Below are 7,052 nucleotides of genomic sequence, written 5' to 3' on the forward strand. Positions count from 1 at the left end.
TTTATAATAATTATTATAATTTAAAATTTTCTTTTTGAAATAAAGGCAAGCACACAAAATCCCAGTAAAGCTTTCTTGCTTTTAAACTTGCGCCTGTGATTAACATCCACTTCTATGTACTATACCATATGGGATTTAGATAAACTTTTCTTGTATTTTACTTTATCGAATCAGTTTATATGATTAATAAAATCAAATTTAATTTTCAATAATTATCACAGTTTTCAATTATTTTTGATGGACTGCGAGTAATAAACAAAATATCGGTGAGCATTGATCGAAAATGTGCATAGCATTTAAAACTTTCACAATCCCATTTATCTCAGCCTTGAGTTGAATGATTACTTTATCGCAGCCGACGAGCCACTTTAAAATGCTGACAATGTTTTGCGGATCCAATTAGACGCCATTTTGTGACGATCATAGATAGCTGGGTGGCCATTGTTTAGTGTTGGCCATCATGTAGGAAGCAGACCACCACATGAGCGATCAGTCACAGGCTGTCATGGAATAATGGCCGTCTATAGCAACGTACCCTAGGACGTTCCATCATCTGCATTAAATGGTCGTATTGTATTTAATGGTTGCTGATAACGCGGCTAAATTAAATGTCCTACGTCAAATGCTGATACGATATTTTATTATCTATTTAAAATTGTTTTGTTTTTTGTTATTATATATATCTTTTTTATTTATATGTATTATTTAGCCGATTGTATTAACTTTTTTCATACAAGTAACTTTATATATATACGAATACACTGGGTACAAAGACCTAGTTATTTCTATTGAGTTTTTCTATCAAAAATAATCTGAGTAATTACCCGGTGACTGGAGCTATTTTGGGCACAGACTCCCGTGCACGTAAAAACATAAAGCCACTGGTCCTGTTCCTTTACTCTTACCGATCATATCAGACTTGCCGTCCCGTCGGATTATAAGAGTGAGGGAATAGAGGTACACCGGTGCTGGCGCACATATTTGTGCTTCACTATATTATGTCCTGCTTCGTTGGTTATTCTCTTTTGAGATTGGCCGCCGTGCAGAAATCGGTCAGAAGCCGGACGACATCATCACCCCTACATAATAAAAAATGAAATTATTTCACGTAATCATAGTTGTACCTGTATTTGTTGTTTTCCGAATCAGTCGGAACGTTGTTTGTATAATTTTTTAGACAATAGCTTATGTAGTCGGAGAAATGTTAGAGAGATAAATGATCATTCAGGCGAGTTCAACACGAACGCTCTGAGTATATAAAAGATGCAAGAAAATTTTATAAGCAAGATTTATAGATCTTAAACAGTCTACAGAAAAGTTTCACATGACAGCTTTTGATAACCAATATATATTTAAAAATATTACTGCTATTTGTCAAAGTAATCATTCTTATCAAAATAATTAACATAAATACTATGCTGTAAATCAAAATTGTCATTTATTTTTCATATTTTAAAGTAATGCTTTAGAGATTTTAAATAGAATAAAAATTAAAAATACATCATATCAAAAATGAAAAGAAAATACGTGGCGCTTGCGTCGAGATGCACAAATATGGCCCCATTGTGATTATATAATACTCGTAATATTTGTTTATATTAATATAAACTAGCTGTGCCCGCGACTTTGTGTGGTGATTTTGGTATAAGTATATACCGTGAAGGATGGGTATACATACATGTGCATTTAGCAAAAAGCGGTTATTTTAATATTACAAACACACACTACAATATGTATACAGTGGTAAAACTTTAATATTACCCGTCTTACTCGTATTTAATTTATTGAAACTCTACTTAACTTGTAAGAAAGACAAAAAATTACATTAAACGAATTCACACGACTAATTATTACAGGATCTATTTGTAAATAGATATTTATATTAATGAAGCCATTAAATCTGTAAAATATTAATGTGATGATAATATTATGTATTTCTTAAAGATATATTAATTATTTTAAAAAAAATATCACATCATATTACCATAAGACATTTGCAAATTCGAAAGCTTTTACTTTGAGTTGCAATTAAATATGTTACTAAACGAAATAAAATAAATACATTATTCTTGTTAAATTATAGATACTAAATATAGCTTACCTACATATAATTATTTATTAATTCTGTTAATTTAAGAACTTACGGCGTTATCGCATAAGAAACAAACGAATAAGTTCAATAACTTAATTGTAGAAATATTAATAATAATTTAGATACGCAATATTTGGCTATACAGACGCGTCTTCCTTACAAACAAAAAAATTTTTTTTTTTATTAGATAATATTTTATGTATTCATAATATATTCTTATACGACAAAGTATTATTCCGATATAAATATTTGCATCAATTACAAAATCTAAATATTCAAACGGGTATATTGCTACGTAAGTTTCTACTTTCGGTACAAATGAGATGTTGCAGGCCTTGAATTAACCAGTATTTGCAAAACACATTATCACCAACGTCCTCTAACCGTAGATGCACACATTTGAATTTTATATTTCTATTCCTTATAAAATGATAAACTAATATAGCTATTATTACTTAAAATAATTTAATATCTGATGCAACGACAATATATTACATTTAGATTAAAGTTTATATAATTTTATAGTTATCTATGCAGGATGTAGGCGAATTTGTGTCAATTAAAGTAATAATGGTTGTATTCAAAATTCCTGTTTTAATAAATGTCATTTTTAAATAACCTACATTTATCTCTGGTCGTTACAGATTAAATTAATTTGTAAAATAACGATTTAAATGAATTTATAATCCGAACTGAAATACATTCAGTATTTTTATTTGATTTTTTATAGCAAATTAATATTTATCTTGAAAGAAATTTTCTTCTTAAGATATAAATGTTTATTTTTATAAATATAACTTAATATTCTAAACATCTTTATCGATTCTAGTCGATTTTTCATTATAATAAGTACTGATAAACATAGATATTATATATATATATATATGTATATATATATATATGTATATATATATATATATCTTGAAAACTATTTATTTTGTACGTTAATTTTTGCGCAGGCGGAGTTACCAGACACAGTAATCGAACACTCGTACATACGCAATGTTTAGTGGCACCGTCGTACCGACGAGGCGTAACACCAGAAGTAGCTTAAATCGAGCAGGTGATTAATGACGTAGATAAATCGTTACTAACTAGACAACATTGAAGTGTCGTTGAAGATAAATCCAGTCTATATTTTATGATGTAGATGGGTAAATGAGTAAACAGCAATTTATCTTACAAAAATATGTATAAATTCAAGATAAAATAATAAACAGGTTGCAATAAAATCAATCTTTGGACATGGCTCGATAACAATTGAGTATAATTTAAAATCAATTCTATGACATAATTATAGTAATTTTACAAAATACTTAGGGCTTTTGTTTATCGCCAAGTACGAGTTACTTGGCGAAAACAAAAGCTATGCCAGTAAAACATGATAAGGTACATTGTGAGATCTCTATAACTCATCACAGTATGTGTGCTTATCATCTTTAGTAACGAAAAATCGGATAAAATTCGCTGTTCATCCTTCTTATTTTTTTTTATTAGTTCGAAACGTTTTCCAAAACCTTTTGAATTTGAGTCCAAAAAGTATGATGTGTTAGAATATCACTATTGAGAATTAAACTGTTATAGAACCCACGTTTCGCAAAATATCTCACTAACTGATATTCTTTATGAGCAAATCTAACTCAATATATCTATAAAGTAATATTATAAATGCGAAAGTAATTCTCAGATCTGTCAGTGTTTTTATTACCTCATCACGATTGAAGCATTGAACTGATCGTAATAAAATTTGTCCACGAGGTAGCCTATGACCTAAGGACGTAGGCGATTTACGATATTTTCGTAATTGTAGCTAGTAAACTATTTATATCTTACAAAAATCTGTTGTAGGTATAAATCGAAAATTCCGGTATAAAATTTTAACCAAATTGATAACGTATGTTTTCAGGCTTAACAAATTGCATTAGAAATTTTACATAATTGTCAAATCGTTTTCTAACTACAAATTTCTTTAGCAAATATGTGATATGTTGCATACGCCAACATATCGAATAATTGTCATTTTCATTGCCCGCTTGCTTGACATTTGAATAACTTATGGCCTGCATATGACAGCATCCGTCAACGTTCGTCCGAATCAATCAATAAACCAATTAAATATTTATTTAAACTAACAAAGACACTTACTTTAAGAATATATATTACGTAACATTTGTGAAATGTATTGCACATAAATGTAATCCCTAAGTTTTAATCTTATACGTGAAGTATATTTATGTAATAATAGCTGTTTTCAATAAAGTAAGGCTTACCTTTAAAAATCGTTGTAAAAAGGTTACATTTAATAAAAATAACATGATTAAGTGAAAATGTTCTGATTAATGGTCTCCTGTTGACCCGGAGGAAAATACGGTGAACTGTGATTAAGTTTTTATAAATATTCATTATCAATTTTATATACCGCTCGTAATATCCGTCTGAACTGGTCCGTTTTCTCTTTCGACGAAATCGTGCAAGTGCAGGACAATAAATCAGAAGTGTAAAGTTGCCTCAATTTACGCTCATTATTTAAGTCGTATGTGCAATTTGCCGAGGGCTAATTGTATTAATTAATGCCCATTACATTTGGATGCGATGGAACTTTTGTACTTATCATGCTGCCTATATTTTAAAAATTTCAACAACTATAAACGTTGGTACTACAGCACAAATTATAGAACTGTGTCAGTATTGTTTATAAATGTTTCTTTAATTCAATATTAGTTCGTATTTATGCCACCAATATATCTGAAATTTATTAGGTATTTCTAACAGACACCGCGTGTCATATCGTATCGTATCGTATGACGTCACAATGTTACTAGCAATAACGCCAGGAATATTTCCTATCGATGAATTTAATATTTCCTTGAAATCTTGATATCTTAATAGAGCTTGAAGGGAACATGCTGTATGTGACACAATGTTGTTTAAGTGAATTGTTGGACGTGTGAGCACGTGTAGCCATCCATGTGGCAACACGAGCGAATAACAAACCGCTATTGAATGCAATTAGCGATTTTGCACAGCGCTGTCGGCGAGCAGCGGCGACCGGCCGAGCTGCCGCGACCCTTCGCCGCAGGTCACACAGGCCACTCGTACTCAAGTCGCGAGTCTCGTGTCTCAAGTTGCATCATGTAATACGGTCTTCGAAGAGTAAGAAGCGGTTTAAGTTCGAAGGATTTATATTGTTATTTTAGAATTAATCTTATACTCGTAAAAGTATTTTGTAGATATAATCTGTTACGAGACTAGCCCTAGCCTCCAATACGGTGCTACGTCATAGGATATCATAATTAATAATGTCACATTATTATTATTACATATTATTACAATTATTATTGTAATTAATTGATCAATAATTTGTACAACTTTAGTTTGTATTATTTTATAACATTTAAAACTGGCATGTAACACTATTTCTTATTTTAAAAGTGATTGAGCTGTCATAAGGAAAACAATTGGATGATTGGGGCATTGTAAAAATATAGAGAGAGATTGAAACATCATGGTACAACATAATTTTATTTTGCCATCCCGAACTACTGAAATTACGAATCTTATCCTATCCCAGTTAGACAAAAAAAACCTCTTTGTATAGGTACTTTCATGGTTGCTCAGTGGCGGGTAAAAAAATTATTAATTAATATATCTTTAAACTAGAACTACTCTATATTAAAAGGTGTTTGTAACATACATTGTCAATTTTTTTTTAATTAAGTAAGTATATTTCGATGGTATATTTTTAATTTTTATCGTAGGTAAAATTTAAGAACTTTCTGAGGGAGTTGTAAGTTGCGATCGACAGCGCTATCGTGGGACAGTCATTGTTGTGGTTATTTAACCGGGGCCACAGCACACGCCTATCCCTCAAGGCGGGGCGGTAGGCATGCCCATTGGTTACTGCTAGACCGTGACAACACTCATTGGACAGTCAAACTACTAGTGAAAGTGACGACGTCAATGTTACACCTTGCGCAAAATAATTACCTATCATTAGATAGGTCAATTGCAATTCTATTTCACAATAAGTAGTTATTCTATTGTTTTTGAACGCCAGCTTGAAGCGATCCAAGGATTAATGGTAAACGAGGATTTGTACAGAAGCTTTATATACTTAGTCTTTGATCTACATGGCAATCTAATCATATCATTATTAATATACCTAATAATTATTTTGACATATTTAAGTCTCAAAATGAATAGGATATATGGTTACAATTTTGAAAAAGTCTCATTAGTTCGAGCAAGACTATAAAATACTCTCCTTCTTCTGAGTAAGTAAAAGCAATTACATGTTAAATTTAAATTAATGTACAAATCGAACAAATTTAAACGACTAAGACTAAACGAGTTTAGTTACTAAGTAGTTTTTATACTTCAAGAAAATATTTAATCTTGAATTCTTTATTAAACCACTTATAATTGAATTTGTTTAAAGTAATCACTTTATTTAACCATGATTTTTATTGAAATTTAAACGCGACAAAATACATTTTTTTTTTAATATTAGTCCTGGCTGGATTGCTAGTTGCCCTAATATCCAATACATGGACTTCCCTTCAAGAGGACGACATGAGCCACTAATTTAGTACCTAACATTTACCTACACATTTGAACCACTACTCAAAATTGTTGCGACTTAGGACCTTTACTGACTTTACAAAATCCATTCTTATTAATATGAACTTTAATAGCTATCGATATAAAACATCAGCAGATCATATACCAAAATTCAAACCATTAGAACCAATCTCGTTTGGCATTTGAAAACATTCGATTATAGCAATCGAACTAAATAAAAAACACTAACGCATCTATTTTAAGCAAATATGATTATTGTACCACAAAGAGCATTAAAATGCAAATCGGTACACGCATAATAAGAATATTAGCATTATGAACGACAATATTGTAGAATGACTCAGCGCGTCAGTCAGTCCATCAACTCCGGTTTCATTGT

Source organism: Vanessa atalanta, chromosome 3 (assembly GCF_905147765.1).
Source record: "Vanessa atalanta chromosome 3, ilVanAtal1.2, whole genome shotgun sequence".
NCBI lineage: Eukaryota > Metazoa > Arthropoda > Insecta > Lepidoptera > Nymphalidae > Vanessa > Vanessa atalanta.